Genomic DNA, 19,365 nt, shown 5'->3' with positions numbered 1-19,365 from the left:
CTCACGCCATACAACACGCTTGTCATCCCCTTCTCCCCATCAACCACGTCCACATTAAGAGCTATTTACCAGGACCGCAAGAAGCCGGAACACCATGTCGGTTTCAATCTATTAAGGCAGGAAGGGCAAAAGAGAGAGGCGGGCAGAGCAAAGAGGAGTGAAACAGAGTGGGGGAGGAGGAGAGGGGACTTCGAGAGGTGAGGGGAGATGGCTTCAAGGCTCTTAAGGGGCCACCAGATCCATCTTGAAGTCCCAGCAGCCTCTATGGGCCCAGCCAGTTCAGGTAAAAACATCTCAGATGAGAGGGAGTTGGACACCCAGTGGGAGGGAGCAGGGGATAGAGGGAGGGACCTGCCTGGGTGGAGCTGCGGGTGCTGAGAAGGGGAAACACAAGGTATAGGCAGCCCAGGGGGCTGAGCTCCCAGGCCCCCAGCCCGGGCCAGCCTGGACATCCTGCCCATTTCTCTAGGGAAGTGGAGAAGTCTCTTCAAGGCCCTGCTTGCTTTGTCTGATTATGCCTGGCTCTTCCCAGCAGCTGCTCCAAGCCCTGGACTCCACCCTCAACGCTGAGCTGGATTGCAGCAAGGGGCCCTTATTCCACGGCGGCCGTAATCCAGATGTGCGTGTCATGCTTCTGGAAAGCTCTGAGGAAAATCCCCAGCTGACTTGGACGTGGACCTACTCTCTACTCCCTACCCCCTAGGCTCCCTCCAGTGAACTGCGGAAGTTCGGGTGTAGCTGGAAGCACAGCACAGGCCAGTACGCAGGAAAGGAAAGATGTGTCCATCCCACACACTTCAAAAGGAACACAAGAAATAAACATGGGATGCTAAAGTGATAAAGCGTCTGGGCAGTTGCTGTCTAATTTTGATGTTCATAAGAATCTCCTCTGGGGATTGTTAAAAAAAATGTAGATTCCAGGGCCCCATCTCCAAAGATTTTCACGCATAGATCTAGGGTAGGGCCAAGAATCAGCATTTTAACTAGCTCTCAGGGGCTTCTGGGTAACATCTTGGGAAACCTTGACCCAGGTGGTCAGCGTTTTGAGCCCTGAGGTTAAGGACCTCCGCTTCTCTCACTAATGTCAAGTGGGGAGATGTCACTTATTTAGGTGTCAGAACAGACAGGCCAACCGGGAAAAGTCAAGGGTGCCAGCCTGGTGGACTGCAAGAAAGTGACTCAGTGACGAGAGACCCCTCCCTGTCCAAGAGCAGACCCGTTGTGCACAGTGAATGATTTATTAAGGTCTTCAAGATGGGGCCCTTCATGATAAAAAGTCCTTTGGGTCCACGTCCGGCAGAATAACAGCTCATTACAATACATTACCCGGAGCAGTGATGACCAACCAACGTGGAGGAAAATCAATGCCGTGCCAATAGGAAGAGGCACGGTGCCCACCCTGGACACAGGCGGTTTAGAGGCAGACGGGGGCCCCAGCAAGCCAGGAGGGACTCTCAGCTCCTTAAACGTGGGAATGAGGCATCAAAAACCACATGTGTGGGGCAGGTAGGTGAGCTTTGACAAACAGTGAAGCTTGGCCAGGACGCAGCCAGGAGAGCAAGTTCTGGGTGTGTTATCCCTTTAGCCACGACCTCTTCCCCAGCCATGGGGTGGGGAGGTGGGCTGAGGCTGGGGGGATGGGGGCGGCTACTGAGAAGCAACGTGTGAAAGCCAGAGGAAGGGTACCAGGGAGGCCAGAGGGATGCAGTTCTGGAGAGGAAGCAGAGCGGAAGGGCCCCTCCCGCCCCACCCCCTCACCAGCTCACTCAGAAGGATGGCCCCCATCTTAACGGCTAATTCAGCTTGTGTTAACCACTAAACCTCCTTCACCACGCGGAGCCCGGCCTCCGAGCCCATCAGGTGAAGATTCAGATGCTTACTTGCAGGTTTGCTGAGTGACAGGATTCAGGCGCTAAGCACCTTGAGCTAGGCCTGGCACATCCACAGGCACGCTAACCTCTCCCCTTGCCGGCCATGCAGACCTTTGATCATCTGGCCCCCACCTGCCTTTTGAAGCCTCCCCTTCACTGTCCTCAAACACGCCCCACGCTACTCACACTATTCACATGCTCTTTCGCACCCTGTGCCTCGCACACGCTGTTCCCACTCCTGAAAGGCCCTTCCCCACCCTGCTCCCGCAACTCCCAACCTCCCTGGCAAACCTCTTCCTCCTCCTTCAGGCTCACTGTGAACCTCTCTGGGAAGCCTCCCTTGGCCTTACCCCTTTCCTACAGTCCGCCAGACTCAGATAAACCTTTTTCCTGTTCCCACTGCGCTGTTCCCATGACTGTAACACTGGTCACCCACTGGACAGACACTACTGTCGACCACGTTTGTCTTCCCCACTAAGTTCCTTGAGGAAGGCCTTGACCTCTTTCTCCGTCTCCTCCAGTCCCTGGTTCGCAGAGAGTACCATTCACAACGTGGTCTACGTCAACAGTGCCTCTTGGGTTCAATGCACAGGTCACACAGCTATACAGGATGGCCCTACGGAGCGCAGGGCCTGGCACGCGTGAGGTGTTCCATCAGGCTTCTTGCAGAACATTAACTAAAGCTTTATACAGTCCTGTCAGCCACTGAGATACTGTTCTCCCACTGCCACCCAGAGAAGTGGAAAATCAGGGACTCCAGGTGGACCTCGAGCTTCTCCCAAAGGGAAGAGACACACCGCAGCCAGAATATCATGAAAGACGGGTGTTGGTAGCACAGGCTGGGCCCCGTGCAAGTCCTTGTAGATTGGCCGAGCCAGAGCCCACCCTATGGCATCCCCCACAGGACGCCTCAGCCACGCGCTAGCCCAGTCCAGTGGACATTCGCTTTCCTAGCCGAGGACCCCCTGCGGTATCTGAAGAATTCCCCCCAGAATGCCCAAATACAAATTTTGTACATAATTTCAGAGGGGTGATGGACACCCAGTGGAGGTGTGTGAGGAGGGGTGGAGGATGGAGAGATCTGTGGGGAACCTCAGCCCCATGGCTCGAGCATGGCCTGGGGGTCCTCCTGAGACGCCCAGGCAACAGCAGCAGGGACCTCCTGTGGCCCATCTGTGACAGTCCCGGACTCCACACATGCTGACCTCCCTGCGCAACCCTCGCAGCCAGCCAGGGCCTGAGGCAGCCCTTTGTTCGAAACACAGCTCACAGAGAGTTCTAGAACTTCTCTAAATAGGAAAGGGCTTCCTCGGGGGCTCTGAAGAGCTTCAGAATTAGGGGTTGAAGACCGAGTCTCTGCAGGGGAACCACAGAGAGGAGACACAGCCTCTGAGAGGCAAAGCGGGCAGGTGACAGGTGCAACCTCAGGGACTCAGGTTCACAGTGGGAAGTGTCCACTGGTGCCACACTGACAAGCACGGGGCCCTGTGGGCAGGGACGGATGAGTCCGGGTGTGGCAGACACCTGTCTTTCTTCCTGTTTAGCAGCACTCAGAGGGAAGCCACTGCATTTTCAGATACTGGAGAGAAGAGAACAAGATTCTTCCCAGGGCTGCAGTCAATCTTTACACAGGTGGCTCTGTCCCCTGTACAAGGGACCTCACCAGGGTCACCCCAAAATCTGCCTCTGTGGACCCAATCTGCCAAGGCAAGAAAGAAGGAGGGAGGCACTAAGCCCAGGGCCCAGACGGAAGATGGAGAAAGTCACCATCCAAACAGAAATGGAAACCAGAGCTGCCTCCCACCAGCGGCTCCCGCCCGTGGCTCCCGGGACCAGCTGAGCCATGAGAGCTTTTTAAAAGCCATGGGGTTTGGGGAGCTGATGTGCCTTGAGGGCTCAGTTAATCCACTGCCCACCCCTCATCTTACAGGACAATGAGGCTCCGTAGGCTCCAGGAACCCCCTGAGGTCACCCAGCTCGAGGGCTACAGACTCGCCTCCCTGCTTCAAGTACAGTGCTCTTCCCCCTAATGGTGCTTCAAGGTGAAGACGCTGGAGGAGCCTGGGGGGCGGGGGCACTCTCCAGCTGTGGCTGCAGCCCAAGAACCTCACGATATAAAATACGGAGCTGGGTCAAGTGATGATGAGAGATGTGTCCCCAGGGCCTCCTCAGGAAGGACCCACACACTTTACACAGATACCATCTTACTTGCATTCCTCCAGAGAGAGGGGAGTAGGCACAGAAAACCTCACGGTGACCTTTCTTTCAGACCCAAGGGACCAGGGCCTGGAGGGTGAGTGACCGGCCCGGTCACGGGCCAGCCCACGCCAGTGGGGTGAACGTGAACTTGCAGACCAGCCTCCTGACTCCAGCCTGGACTTCAGCTCCCACGCCAGGCACTATAACCAGAGCCTGGCACTCCCAGTCCCCTCCCTCGGCCTATCCGGGCAGCAGATATCACAGGCACACTCCGGATGGTAAAAATAGCTCCTGAGCCCACAACAACCGCCGTCCTTCTTTGCCAGGCCAGGGCACCCGCCTGGACACTCAGAGATTCCTGGCCAGGGGCACAGTCGAGCCGCCAAGAGCCCTGCCAAAGTTGGGAGAAAGCCATGAATGGGAGCCCACAGGAGGCCAGTGGGGGAATGGTCAGCCCCGAGGGTGCCACAAAGTTCAGACCACAGAACTGGGGGTGCGGGTGCTGTCCTGAATAAACAGGAATGTTTCAGGGGCGAGTCCATGCCTCTGCCACATGCCCTCTGCCCATCCCATTCTCTCCCGCCATGAACCACTACCCCAAAGGGTGAGGCCGCTCAGATCCACTGCCCCCCTCCGACGCAGCAACCCCTCAGACCTGAGGCGGCGGCTCTTACACATTCCAGGGCAGCGAGTCCAGGAAGGAGGTGGCCAGGTCGGCCCCATCTGCCTCCAAAGGCAACGCCAGAGGCCACAGCCCCACGCAGCCCCACGCCCTTACCCAGTCCAGGTCCACGGCAGCCCCCAGCCCCCAGGCCCAGAAGCCACCCTCCACCCTCTCCCCGGATCCCGCGGAGAGCCACACGAGGACACACACGGGAGAAACAGCCGCCCGGCAGACACTTACCCTCTGGACAGAGAGGGAGCGAGGGGAAGGAAAAGAAGCGCGCTGAACTGATCTCTGCTCCTTGTGCCTCAAGTTTCAAATAATCCGTCCATGGCTGCAGCTCCCAGCGCTGTCTGTGTCCTACTTGGGCTCCCTCGGACTGTCAGAGGTGGGAGGAGCCAGTGCCGCCTGCCTGCCCTGCCCGTGGCTCTGGAGCGCACACACACACACACACACACACACACACACACACACACACACACACACACACACCACTCCCTCCCTCTGCCTCTCGCTCACGCGCACGCTCGAGCTCGCGCTCGCACTCTCTCTCTCTCTCTCTCTCTCCCTCTCTCCCTCTCTCTCTCTCTCCCCCTCTCAGCTCGGCTTGCTCTGCCTCACTCTGGCTTGTAGGAAGCCAGTGGGATAAAACTCTGTCTGTAATTTCAGCCAGCTGGGTCCCCAGGGCTTCACTTATCATCCCGTAGCTATGCAGCTCTTGAATGACATCACAGTGGCTTCCCAAGCCCTCCACATGGAGTGAGAAGTGGCCAGGCCAGCCCATCTCCGGCCCCAGCTCCATCCTAGTCCAGCGATGGCCCCAGCCCCGTCCAGGCCCAGCACAGCCCAGCACAGTCTCAGAACTGCCCCGGCCCGGCCCCAGTCCCAAACCCACTGTGGCTCCAGGACCCAGAGAAGAAGTGGGAGAAAAGCGGCTGGGACGTGAGGGAGAGGGAGAGGGAAGGGTGAGAGCTCCTATGAGGGTATTGAGATTTATTTCCCCAAATTTTTCCACATTTTTTCCCCATTCTCAGCAAATGAAAGGCAGAACAGATGACAACAGTTTTCCAGCTGCTGAACAATAAGGTGGAAATCTTTTTTTCCTCTCTCTCTCCCTCCTCGCCACCCAGCACACACCCACCGCAGGGCAGAGTCTAGAAGCCAGGACACTTCCTTGGCTTATAAAAGGAGGAAAACCCCCACAAGCTCCTATATCTCCCAGAGGTGACCCTGGGGTATCACACACGCAGGATGCTGGGAGGGATGGGAGTCCCAAAGTGACATATGCAGTGCAAAGCTTTGGATTCTGACCCAGGAACCTTGACCGTTCTTGAGGCCTGACTTTGGGAAGGCGAGTGTGTGTCTGGCTCAGGACACTGACCTGCCGGGCCACCTGAGATGCCTCCAGGTCACTGGCTACTGGTATTCCGTTTGTTCCCACCCATGACAATCACGAATGGCGGAGAGGATAACTTTTTGGAGTGTAGGTGATGTCTACCCTCACATCTAAGCAGCCAGATCCAAAAGAGCCCCCTCAGCTAGAAGCCACACGAGCTGCCCAAATGACCCCACCATCAGCCTGGTGTTCCCTGAAAAGTACCAGTAGTCCCTAACTGACAGCAGGACACCAAATGCCATCTCTTATTTGCGTTTCAATTGAGTGCCCAACCCAACTCCCACAGGCAGTAGGAGATGGCCTAGGATTTGCAGCCAGGCCAGCAGTGGCTTCGAGCCCGGTGTCTCCTTGACCGAGCCCCAGTTAGTTTGCCACCCCAAAGTGCTTCTGCAGCCACCCCACGCTGACGCCCAGACCTTTCACAGACAGGTCGGGCACCGCAGGCCCGGGAGGGAGAGGCATGCCGGGTGCAGGCCACCTACTTCTCCCTCTTCGGAGCAGACACCCCATCCCTAGCCCCCTCCCCATTGCCAGCATCACTAGCTGCTTCTTTCTGAGAGTAAAGAAGAAAAATAAGAACAAAAATGGTGCTCTGTACTCTGGCCCTTGCCTTATCTTAACAGCATTTTCACTGATGAGATGGGGAACACCCCAGCCCAGCGTCAAAGACTTCCCAGAAACCATCAAGAATGGGGAAGGGAGAAGAGGGGTTGCATGCCTCAGGCTCCAAACTGGTGGCAGAAGGACTTCCAGTTTACCCGGCGCAGGACTGTTGTAAGACCACAGTTTGGACAAACTACCGTAATTATCCTCTTACCTCCATAGAGCCTTCTGGGACTAACTGACAAACCCCCGGCTCTTGAAAGGGTATGGTCAACCAGTCCACCCAATAGTCCCTACCCTTACAACAGTGTTAACCTAGATTTTATTTGCATACGACCTTCATGTTTATCTGCACATCTGAATCCCATCCATAGTATTATTTTGATAGGATTTTGTAAAATTTTTAAAATAAATTTAACTTCCAAGTAGTTCAAAGCATCAATATCCACGATATCACAGATTTGGTGTGAAAGCTATGCACTTTCTCTTCTAATATGCTTTAAAATAAATAGACTTAAAATCATTTCATATATAATTACCAGTCTGGCCAATGTACCATACTTTGGAAACACCACCATACAACAGTCTCTGTAAGTAGCAACCCGATCCCATGGTTCTCTGCTACCATCCAGGGACCGGCTGCACCAGAAGGCTCTGGGGAGTTTTATCAAAACCCTGACCCCCTGGCCCCACCCCAGACCTCCAGAGGCCGAATTGCCAGGGGTGGGACCTGGGAATCTGAATTGTAGAACACTCTCCAGTGGAGAATCCTAGGCAGCCAGGTTTGGCAAAACATGGTCCTAGCTGTACTTCACTGTTTTCAATTATAGGGACCTTACTCTCTGCTCCAAAAGCCCGTTTCATCATTACATGGCTCTAACAGATAGATTTTAGCTCCCTGACTTTTCCACTAACCTTGTGGTGCCTGATTGGGCGGCCCAGACAAGCCAAATCTCAACCTCATGAGAGCTTCAGACACCGAATGGGATGTGCAAGTCCTCCGGAGCGTCTCCTTTGACAGACAAAACTCCCCCACTCCCACCCGCAAAGCCCCCGAGCCCACCGTACCTCTCTTTGCTTCTCCTCGCCACCTGAGCACTTGTTACCAGTGGTTCTTATCACTGAAGCAAGGGACGACCCGTGTGGGCCCTCTGACCCACGAGGAGCACCACAGGCCTAGCACCTTCCAGTTTCTGGAAACCATGCCTTTAATAATGCAACCTAAATGTATACCCAGCCCTTTTGACTCGTTTCACTTCAGCATCTGCCAGGAACACAGTGGCTAAGAACACGGGCTTAGGGGTCAAGCCGACACTGGTTTAAATGCAGACACTACTACTTACTAGCTTCGTGCAACCCTGGGCCAATTACTTAATTTTTCTGAGTTTCAGTTTCTTTATCTATAAAATGGGTATCTCAGAGAGTACTGCAAAGACTGATACAATGCGTGTAAAGCACTCAGCACGGTAAAAAGCACACAGAGGCGCTCTAAATGAGGCACCACGTATATACAACCACCATCACCTCGACATCTGCTTCCCAATCTTCCTTCCCTACCCGGCCCACCCTGAACAGCACCTCGGTGACCCTAGCTCACTGGGCCCAGATGAAACACACCCAGTGCTTAAGCTTCAGGACATATCATTTGGCCTGTCCTTTCTCTGCTCAAATATCATGGCATCGAGTGTCCAGCAAAGAAAAGAGTCTCACATCCCAGACTCTGAGGATGTGATGTTGTTCAATCAACAAACACTGGGTCTGTCCCGGCATCAGTTACTGCCAACAGTATGCCTGAAAATGTCACCCCCTCTCCCCGCTCCAGAGATGGCTTCAACACCAAGGACCAAGGGGAGGGAGGGGTAGCATCTTTCCAGACCTGGTTTTTTGCTCTCTCTCGTCAGGAACAAAATGACTGAGTGTTTTGGTTTCTAAGAAACCCAGTCCGAGAACAGAAGCAGGAAGCGGAACAGAGTGTCTTCACTGAAGGGCTACCTCACACCCTACGAGTGTGAGAGGTGAGGTCCCAAAGACAAGAGACTGAGGAGACAACTAGACCGGTGGTCCTCCCCCGAGGCGATGTACTCTCCAGGGAACATGAGGCAATGGCTGGAAATATCTGGGGTTGTCACATCTAGAAGAAATGCTATTGGCATCCAGTGGGTAGAGACGTTTCTAAACATCCTCTAACACACAGGACGGTCCCATGTCCAATGTCAATGGTGCCACAGCCAACACACCCCGAGACCAACTGAGGGCGGAAGGAGTTTGGGGTGTGAGAGACAGAGCTCGGGACTGACTCAGGAGTCCTGGGTCCCAATCCCAGCTGGGCCACTAACTCACCTTGTGACCTTGGCCAAGTCATTTCCTGGGCCTCAGTTTCCAAAGTGGTACAATGAGAGAAAAGAGCAAGATGAGCTTTGCACTCTCAAACTTCTGGTTCTAAGCAGAACACAGGGAGGAGGAGACAGGCCTGGCGTCCCAAGGCTCAAGGTGTGAAAGGTCTGGGGGGGCGAGGGAGGACCCTGGGGAAAGGCCACTGCGTGGGCTGGGTGTGGCGCAGGATGTGACATAGAAACAAGTCACAGACCCCCGCAGGACCTCCTCCCCACCTCCCAGCCCAGCACAGAGGGAAGGCAGGCTGACCCAGAGCTCAGGGCCCCCCTCGCATGGCCCCAGCCTTCCAGGGTCTCCACACAGTACCTCAGGAAGGCAGTGGACAGGGCCAGGCTCAGGAGCCTGTTCCCTGAGAGCTGGGCGGGAGCCTCCGCACCAGAGGATCACCCAGGAAGGGAATCGCCAACTCCCAGGCAGATGGCTGAGCTGCGCAAGGGTCAGGGTAGGTCCACTCACCTCCCTCCTGCCTCTCCCCACTCGGATTGCCCCCCGGGGCCCGGACACCGCTTCAGTAGCAGTCCTCACTTGGGAAGGATGGAGGGAGAGTGGGGAGAGGGGCCGTGGGCTTGGGGAGCCAGGAAGAATGAGACAGCACCACGGAACGGGGAGGGTGCATTTGAACTACGTGCTTGCACGTTAATGGATGTTCTCTCCTTTGCTTCCACAACTGCCCTTCATGGTAGATCCCTGAAAAAGAGACCGAGGCTTAGCGGCTGTGGCTTGATCAAGATCACACTGCCAGGCTCACTGATGCTCAAGTTCTTTCTACTTCCCAGAGAGGAAGGAGGAAGGAAGAAGGAGAGGGACGGGCAAAGGATGAGAGCTTGGAGGACCCCATGGGACGAAGGGAGTGGAGGGTAACAATCAAATCACAATGTTGGTTTAGAACAACCCGCCCAAACCCCACCATCCAAATGAGTGCTGTCCCCATCAAAGTGGTCCCTGGGAATTTATATGCCTGTATCCTAATGATGCTGCCAGGGTTCAAAGCATTTCTGGAAACTTGTAGGGAACTGCCTCAGAGCTGGTTCACCACTCACACAATGAACCCGTCTTTGCACTTAAGGTCGATCCCATGTCAGTGGTGCTTAACAGGCCCACGAAGTACCTCACCTAAGTACTGGTTACCAGACTGGCCGTGCTTCATAACGACAGCTCCCTTCACTCTGTGGGGTATGCGGGGGGCGAGGGGTCTGCGGGGTTCTGTGCACGAGTGATGGGTGTTTGCAGAGGGCTCTCTGTGGTTCTGTTTTGAGTGGGTGTGGGGATGGGGATGGGTGTGGGATCTGGGTGGTCTCTGCTTCCTTTCCCAGACGGGTCCCTCTGTGTGCATGAGTATAACGAGGCTCGGGTAGGCATCTCCGTGGGGGTCTCCCGGCACTCGTGTGCAAGCTCACACACAAGCAGGTGTGGGCAAGAAGCCGGAAGGCGCTGCTGCAGGGGGACAAGCTGGGAGTGACCCTGTTGATCCACAGGGGCTACAGCACCGTGGGGCACAGGCCTGGACAGGAGACAGGAGACAGGGAACCCGCCCAGGCCTCTTTCTAACCTTGTGAAGAGTGCCTGCCTGACCCTTGAAGGCTGTTAAGCAGTGTGCAGAAAAAGCGGGACGGAGAGGCAGAAAGGAAGCAGGAAAGATCTGAGAAGCTTTGAGCTTTCATATCAAAATCTGATCTCACTGCCCCTGGAGAAGGAGAACAAACACTGAAGAACACTTTGCTGCTAACAGTGTTTTAAGCAATCGAAGCACCACCAGGCAAAATTCTCCAATGAGCACCGGGGCGTTGACTAGCTGCAAGGATGTAAAGACATGGTCCGCGATGAGAAAGGATGAGAAAGGCCGCCAGCAGCTCCTGGCTCCCAACCACTGACAGCTCTGCACTGCTTTCCAGAACCAGGGGGCCCCACCGGCAGCCTGGATAAGCCGGCTGGGGCTGGACCAGGCCCTGGCCCTGGAGGGTGGGAGGGCAGTCCAGCTGGCCTGCCATCTGAGGCAGGATGCCCCATGTCCCTGCAGGAGAGTCTCGCAGGTGCAAATAATGCTTGAGCAGAAAAAAAAGAAGGGCAGGAGAAGGGGGAGTTTGGCAAGGCTCCCAAGGCCCCTTTGCATGCAGAACCTGCTGGGGCTTTGTCAGAACCCTCTAGACACTGCCTGTTCTTTCATGTTCATGCACCATGGTCACTCACCCTATCTGGACAGGTGTGTGGGGTGGAGGATTCTCCTCAACCTCAAGAAAATCCAGTCCTGCCACCAGCTCCCCTTTCTCATGTGCCTCAAAAGCAAGACAGCTTTCCTGGAAGTCAGACCCCCACCCCGCCTGCTGCAGCTAAAACTTACTCTCTCCAACTCTGCTCTCCAATCCCTAACTGGCCACTGCACAGTACACAGACCTAGAGAAAGCGTTGTCTGGCAGCAACAGCAGTAGACTGGGTGTGGGGGGCGGGGCGGTCAAAGGGCCAGAGTACTAAGGAGTGATTGTGGACAGGCCTCAGTTTACTCCTCTGTGCAATGGGAGAGTACAACCAGATAGATGGTCTCTGAACACCTCGCCAACTCTAGATGCTCAAGGATCCAACAAAGAGAAGATGCTCAACCTGGCATTTTCTCTGTGGACCTGATGCTCCTCTCCTGCTTGGTCTTGCCTGGGTGGCTCCAGGCTCCAAACTCGTCCAAGGCTATTTCTGCAGCAGACACAGAGCCCCTGGGGGCTAGAACAGAAACAGTGACTTACAGAAAGTCTGGAAATACACGCCAGGCTGCAGAGGTTCCGAGGGCCATGCAGGGCAATAAAGAGGCTGATTTATTTTCATCAGTGAAATGCTGAAACCCAATCCCTGGAGCAAGCTGACCCAGCAGGCGTGGTGGGGAGCTCCCCACCTGGAGCAGAATTAGCTAGATCGCAGCCTCCCAGGTCTCACCCCGGGGCTGACAATGGGAGGGACAGAAGGGGAGGCCAGGGTTGGCCAGCTCACCCAGCGTGATTCCAGGTCCCTCGGGTTGGCCTCTTCCCACCCTTCCACTGGCCTGCAAGGGTCTCCGAAATGCAGGCACAGCAGTGTTAGCTCCACATGCCCACTTGCGTGGGGCAGAGGGAGCAAAGGGACAGGAGGCAGGGTGCCTCAAACTCCTGCCCTCGTGAAGCCATGGTGAGGAATGGTGGGCATCAGAATCCCAGCTCTACGTCTTCCTGGCTGTGTAAACACCGGGAGGTTACTTAACCTCTCTGTGCCTGTTTCCTCATCTGTGAAATAGGAACAAGGGTACTCAGCTCACAGGCGCGTCATGAGGAGTAAAGGAAATAATGGGCACCTAACAGAACCTCACATGTGGAGGGTGTATAGAGAAGGGAGATATAGACTTTCCTCCTAGTGCCTAATCAAATTGCTGGTTGGGAGTGCCAATTAATACAACCCTTATGGAGGCCAGTATGATGCTATCAAAATTATATGGGCTTCCCTGGTGGCGCAGTGGTTGAGAGTCCGCCTGCCGATGCAGGGGACACGGGTTCGTGCCCCGGTCCGGGAAGATCCCACATACCGTGGAGCGGCTGGGGCCGTGAGCCATGGCCGCTGGGCCTGCACGTCCGGAGCCTGTGCTCCGCAACGGGAGAGGCCACAACAGCAAGAGGCCCGCGTACAGCAAAAAAAAAAAAAAAAAAAAATTATATATGCATATTTCTTCCATCCAGCAATTCCACTTCTAGAAATTTGTCCTACAGACAGACTTGCACAAATGAAATGGTGTTACGTACAAATGAAAACGTTACTCACTGCAGAATTTTTGAAAACAGCAAAAGATTAGAAACAACCTAAATGTCCATGTTACTTAAATACAGTTAAATAAAATACTAGTTAAATAAAACACAGAACCTTTGTACAGTGGAATGTCATGCAGGTGAAAAAAATGAGAAGGCTCTGTTATTATTTGTTTGAAAATTACTATTTGAAAAAATTATTTGAAAATTATTTGAAAAAAGTGAGAAGGCTCTTTGTTATTATTTGTTATTATGAAAAGATCTCCATGCTTTGTCATTAGATGAAACTGCTCAGGTACAAGCCAGATCCTTACGGTGGTTACCAGACCCTAAATGATCTGGTCCCCATTACCTCTAACCTCATCTCCTATTACAACCTTCACTGCAGTCACATTGGCCCCTTTGCTGCTTCTCAAACATCTTAGGTGGGCTCCTGCCTCAGGATCTTTGCACTTGCTATTCCCCCTGCCTGGAATGCTCTTCCTCAGCGATTTGCTTGGCTGACTCCCTCACTTCCTTCAATTCTTTGTTCATATGCCCCCGCCTCAGTGAAGCTTAGGCTGACCAGCATTTTTTTTTTTTTTTCAGCTGTTGGGTCTTCATTGCTGCTCACGGGCTTTCTCTAGTTGCAGCAAGCGGGGGCTACTCTTCATTGTGGTGCACAGCCTTCTCACTGTGGTGGCTTCTCTTGTTGCAGAGTATGGGCTCTAGGCGCATGGGCTTCAGTAGTTGTGGCACACGGGCTTCAGCAGTTGTGGCACGTGGGCTCTAGAGCGCAGGCTCAGTAGTTGTGGCACACAGGCTTAGTTGCTCCACGGCATGTGGGATCTTCCCGGGCCAGGGCTTGAACCCATGTCCCCTGCATTGGCAGGTGGATTCTTAACCACTGCGCCACCAGGGAAGTCCTGACCAGCTTTTTTAAAAATTTCAACTCACCGCTCGACGCCCATCACCAACAACTCCCAATCACCCTTACTCTGTAATATTTTTTTCCCAGAGTATTTATCACCTTCTAAGATGCTCTCTCACTTACAGCTGACCCTTGAACAATGCCAGGGTTAGAGGCACTGACCCACCCGCCCCTACCCACTCACCACCCACATCCTCACGCTGAAAAATCCACATACTGCTTTCTCTGCCCCCAGAACAAGAGTTGATAAATGACTCACCCAAGGGCAGGAAGCTGAAATAGTTTGGATAGAATCAGGACTCAAACCCTAGTTCTTTTGATTCCACATATTGTGATCTCTAACTGAACACAAACTTTCCCCCACAAAGATCCATAAATAAAAATACAGGTATTTATTGAAAAAAAACTGTGTATAAGTGGGCCTGCACAGCTCAGATCTGTGTTATTCGCGGGTCAGATGTACTCATAATGTCTTTTTAAAAAACGTTTTATTGTCTGTCTTCTCCCACTAGAATACAATCATGACAAGGGCAAGGATCTTTGTTTTGTTCACTACTGTATCCTCAGCAACTAAATAGTGACACACAGTAGATACTCAATAAATATTTGTTGACGGAATAAATGAATGTTAATGCAGACAGTCCACATACCAAAGAACACAAATGATTTGGCTTTTTCTTTTTTTCTTCTTCTTCAATACAGTGGATTCAAGGTTACGCCTATAATCACATCATTTTCACTCTCTTGCATCCTGATATGTTTTCTCAAATGGAGGAGAAAGAAGCAGCTTTATGGCCGCTCCAGCAATCACCATGGCCCACAGCCTGGCCATCACTGATGAACAGTGCCGTGGAGATTAGGACCCTGGAAAGACCCTGGGAGCTAGGCCTGCTCTGCCCCCAACTGTCTGAGGGACCTCTGCAAACGGCCCAACCCCTGAGCAGAGGGAGCGGCTCACACAGGAATGGAGCCTGGCATTTGCGTGATGCCAGGGGAAAGGTTCAGTAGGAAGAATACAGACCTGCAGCCAGAGGCCAGGGTTCAAAGTCCAGTGCAACAACGGGGATGGTCGAAACTGGCACTCAGGGAAGCACTGCATAAAGTACCACCCAAGGTCAGGTGGTGGTATCAGTAACAACTAACATCAACTGATGACTTACTATGGAATAGGCACAGAGCTAGGCACCCATCCGTTATCTCACTTCATTCTCAGCCTATAGGAGAGGTATATCTTTGTCCCCATTTTACTGGGGAGAACACTAAGGCTCAGAAAGGCTAAATGATTTGCCCAGGGTCAACAGCGGGCAGGAGGCAGAGCTGGGCTTGACCCCAGGCAGCCTGAGTCCCGAGCCCAGGCTTTCAACCACTATGGTGCCTCTACTGCCTCCCAAGGATGTGGCTTTTGTCTCTTCTCAGGCCACTCTAAGATACTGTCCTTCTCAACCTCAGTGGAGGCTGCCTATTACTGAAGGTATGTGAGCTCAGCGACTTTGTCAGGATTTCAGAAGGTCTCTTGGCAGGGGGAGGAGCATAGAGAAGAAAGAGATGTACGGGGATGAATCACCCATGAGCAGCTGGGGAAGTAGAGGGAGGGGAACCATGAAAGGAGAGAGGACGGATCATCCTCCAGATCCCAGACCCACTGAAACCTTTTCCCATAAATGGTCCCCATTGGACAGAAAGCAGGGCCTGGGAGAGTGGACCAAAAGGGACGGGCTCTGTCGCCTGAAGAGAAGCGCACCAGCTAGTAGGCAGAAGGAATGGGCAAGACACAGACAAGCTCCAGGGAGGGCACTGCCTCTCAAAGGCTGGTGGAGAGATAGGCCCGAAGGCCAGCACCATTAGTGAAGGGGTTAAACTTTGCCAAGAAGCAAAGCGGCCTCAGCTAGCACCTACGAGCCAGCTCCAGGCCAACTGGCCTGGACGAGGAGGAGGGTCAGGCACAGCCTCCAAAGGCAGGGAGGAGCACCCAGGGCCTGAATAGGTCCAACAAGGAATAATCCAGAAGAATCCAGAAAGACAACTCTCACCAGCTCCATTCTCTCTTAGTACCCATCACTCAGTCACATCCACCGGGCAACAGATCTGGGCTCCAGGGACCCATCCACTGCAGGATTTTGTGTGCTGTCTTTCCTCTTAATCTCCTGGTTTGTCCTCCCCTCCTGGACCCTGTAAATATGGTTCCCTTGGGGCTCCCCTCACCCTCCCTCCGCCTTCTCCAACATTCCCATCTTCACCAACTCCTGCTTTCCACTGACATCCTACCCAGCCCACCATGGGACGGGGGGCAGTGGTGAGAAGGAGGCCAGAGTGATTTGACTGCTTTCTTTCCCTCTACTTTCTAGACTTCAAGCAATGTTGTTATGCCACTTCTAGATCTGAAAAGCAATTCTGTTTCCACTGCCATCTACCCTCCCAGGCCCAGGACACACGCAGCCCCTCTGCAAAGTCATCCACCTCTGATCACCACCATCCCAGAAGCTTCTTCTCTCCTGAGAAGCCTGGCTCTTGGCCACGATTCTTCTCCATTTGGCTGTGGGTCGCGGTGGATGGTGCACTTGTCTGATCTGGACGCACCCCCTCCCTGCCCTTGTCTGCAGGACTTTCTACAGCACCAGGGCTAGCCTAGGGCCCACCATCTAGTAGGTGATCTATAAGCATTTGGGAAAGAAAGGAGAGAGAAAAGGAAGGGAGGGAAGGAAGAAGGAGGGGAGGGAGCAAGGAATGATGGGTGAAAAGCAGCTTTAGTTGGGTCCCCAAAAATATTTGATCAATGGAAGCTTGTATTTCTTTTCTTGGACGTGGTGAGAGTCCGTATCTTGGGGTCTCGCCGAGCCCAGCTAACTTGCACTTGTCTGCACGTCTGGCAGGAGCGGAAGCAGGGAGGGTGGTTGAGGGGGAAAGACTGCCCCGTTCTCCTCTTCCCCGGCCTGGAGCTTGATATTTGAGCACAGCAAGAGGGCAGACGTGCCGCTCAGGCCCCTGGCCAAGAGCTCTGCGTCTGCTCCGAGTGTGGCTCCGGCCTTCCAACCTCCACCTGATGGCAGAGATTACGGAGGACCAAAGGCACATTCAGTCAGGAGGGTATTGGTTTACTGAATGTTCCACGGGCAGACACTGCTCTTCAAGCCTGCCAGCTGCCTCCCAGAGCAGGGCCAGCTAAGGGTCCAAGGGCATCAGCACAAGCCCCACCCCACCCCACCAGGAACAGCGCTAAGCAGGTGGCCGGCAGATGCTGGGTCAGTGGAGTCGTCGTCTTTATCCACAAGGTCAGACCGACCCTACCTTTAAATTCTCGGCACTCTGATTGTTCCAGCAGGTCAGGAGAGGACTCCCTCTTGGGAAAGTAGAAACCCAGATCCTCCTCAAGAAGTCATCCCAACCCTGCCTGTGCCACTGTCTCTATGTAGACCACCCCACACTGAGACCCATTTCCCTTATTTCTCGACATCTCTGCCCAAGCGGGCCAAGAGGACAAGGGCCCAGCCTCCCTGCCACAATTGATCTACCCTTTCACAGTCGGGAAGTTTTTCCAGGTGGCTAGTTCAAACCCCTCCTGCTGCAGTCTAAGCTCCAGCTCTTTGGACTATAGGATGTGATAGAACAGGGACAGAAGCTGAAGCTTTCAGTAACAGCTTTGAATTTCTCCCTCCCTGCTCTTACCCACCCCCCCCCCCCACGCCCCGACCCTGACCAGAGCGGAAGGGCCGCCCCCTCCAGCAGCCAGTAGGACTTCCCAACAAAAATCAGCCTCTCGGGGGGAGTTCCCCGGTGGTCTAGAGGTTAGGATTTGGCGCTTTCACTGCTGTGGCCTGGGTTCAATCCCTGGTCAGGGAACTGAGATCCCACAAGCCATGCAGCATGACCAAAAAAAAAAAAAAATCAGGCTGTTAGCACCTGTGCTTAGAAAATCACCCCTAAAACCCTCTGCTCAAGGGGCAGGTGTATCACTCGGGATCCTTGGACGCTTTTCCTGAATAATTTGGGACCACCTGCAATCTTGCTCTCCCATTTTTTACTGGTTCCTCCACATCTTACCCAAAAGTTCAGAAGGCAAGAATGTCACACTCTGTGAAAGTACTTCAAGGGTAAACATTCACCGTGGTGCTCAGGTGCTCTTCCAGGGTGGGCACAAGGGCTGTTGTCCCCAGTAACCACCTCCAAAGGGGCCGCCTTCTGCTACCCTTCCCCACCCTGCCTCGTCCTGGGAGATGAAGGGAAATGGGGCCGCGCAGGTGGCTGAGGCAGCCCGGAGGCAGAACTCGTGAGCTTTGGTACTGCCCTGACATCCAGGGACCTGGAACCTGGCCTCCCTCTCTGTGTAATGGGGCAGGTGTTCCAGACCAGTCGAGGCACCAGTTCCAGGGCTGGAAAGAGATCAGATGAGGCAGCCTAAAGCATTTCAGGCTATAGATGTATCATCTTTCAGACCAAGGTCACAGAATGACAGGACGCAGTATCCCTGACCAGCTCCAGACCCCCACCCATTCCCGTCCAAATCCTGCCTTCACCATTTACTAAGGGTGTTATCTGAACAAGGTCCCTAAGCCTCTGTGATTGCCACAGTTTTCTCTCCTGTAAAATGGGAACACTCATAACCAGGTGCATGTGGAACTATTTGGGTCTCAGTTGTGACAGAGGCCCCAGGAAAATGAATGCCATGTTCCAAAAGTAAGGCAGCGCTTGTAAAAAGGGATGACTGACATCAAGACAGTGAAAAGTCAACCCACTGGATAGGAGACAATATTTGCAAATCATATATCTAATAAGGGACATATTTCCAGAATATATAAAAAACTCTTATAACTTAATAACAAAAAGACAAAAATCTAACTTTAAGTATGTGCAAAGGTTGTGAATAGATGTTCCTTTAAAGAAGATAGCCAATTAACAAAGATGTTCAACATCATTAATTACTAGGGAAATGCAAATCAAAACCATAATAAAATACCACTTTATACCCACCAGGATGGCTAGAATCCCAAAGATAGAAAATTACAAGAGTTGGTGAGGACGTGGAGATACTGTAATCCTCATACACTGGCTGGTAGGAATGTAAGATGGTGCAGTCACTTTGGAAAACAGTCTGACAGCTCCTCAAATGATTAAATATTGAGTTACTGTATGACCCAGCAATTCCACTCCTAGGCATCTACCCAAGAGAAATGAAAACGTAAGTCCACGCAAAAACTTATACATGAATGCCCATAGAGGCATTCTTCATAATAGCCAAAAAGTGGAAACAGTGCAAATATTCATCCACTGATGTGTGTATAAACAAAATGTGGTATGGCCATACAATAGAATATTACAAAGCAAATCAAAATGAACTATACACACTGCAAACTGGATGAACCCTGAAAACATCATGAGTGAAAGAAGGCCACGAAAGGCCACAATTCTGTTCACATGAAATATGCAGAACAGACAAATCTATAGAGATAGAAAGCAGACTAGGGCTGGGGGTGGGTAAAGATGTGGGGAGTGACTGCTAATGAGTATGAAGTTTCTTCGAGGGGGGTGATAATGTTCTAAAATTAGATTGTGGTGAGGGTTGTACCACCCTAAATATA

At 53.1% G+C, this 19,365-nt stretch overlaps 1 protein-coding gene across 10 annotated transcripts in view; it reads right to left on the bottom strand.

The window, feature by feature from the left end:
* Positions 1 to 19,365, bottom strand: part of TNS1 (tensin 1) — a 197,697-nt gene that overhangs the window by 52,454 nt on the left and 125,878 nt on the right. The gene's annotated exons all lie outside the window — the stretch shown is intronic.

This window comes from Pseudorca crassidens, chromosome 6 (genome assembly GCF_039906515.1).
Source record: "Pseudorca crassidens isolate mPseCra1 chromosome 6, mPseCra1.hap1, whole genome shotgun sequence".
Lineage (NCBI taxonomy): Eukaryota > Metazoa > Chordata > Mammalia > Artiodactyla > Delphinidae > Pseudorca > Pseudorca crassidens.
This window is presented reverse-complemented; position numbering and strand designations above follow the sequence as displayed.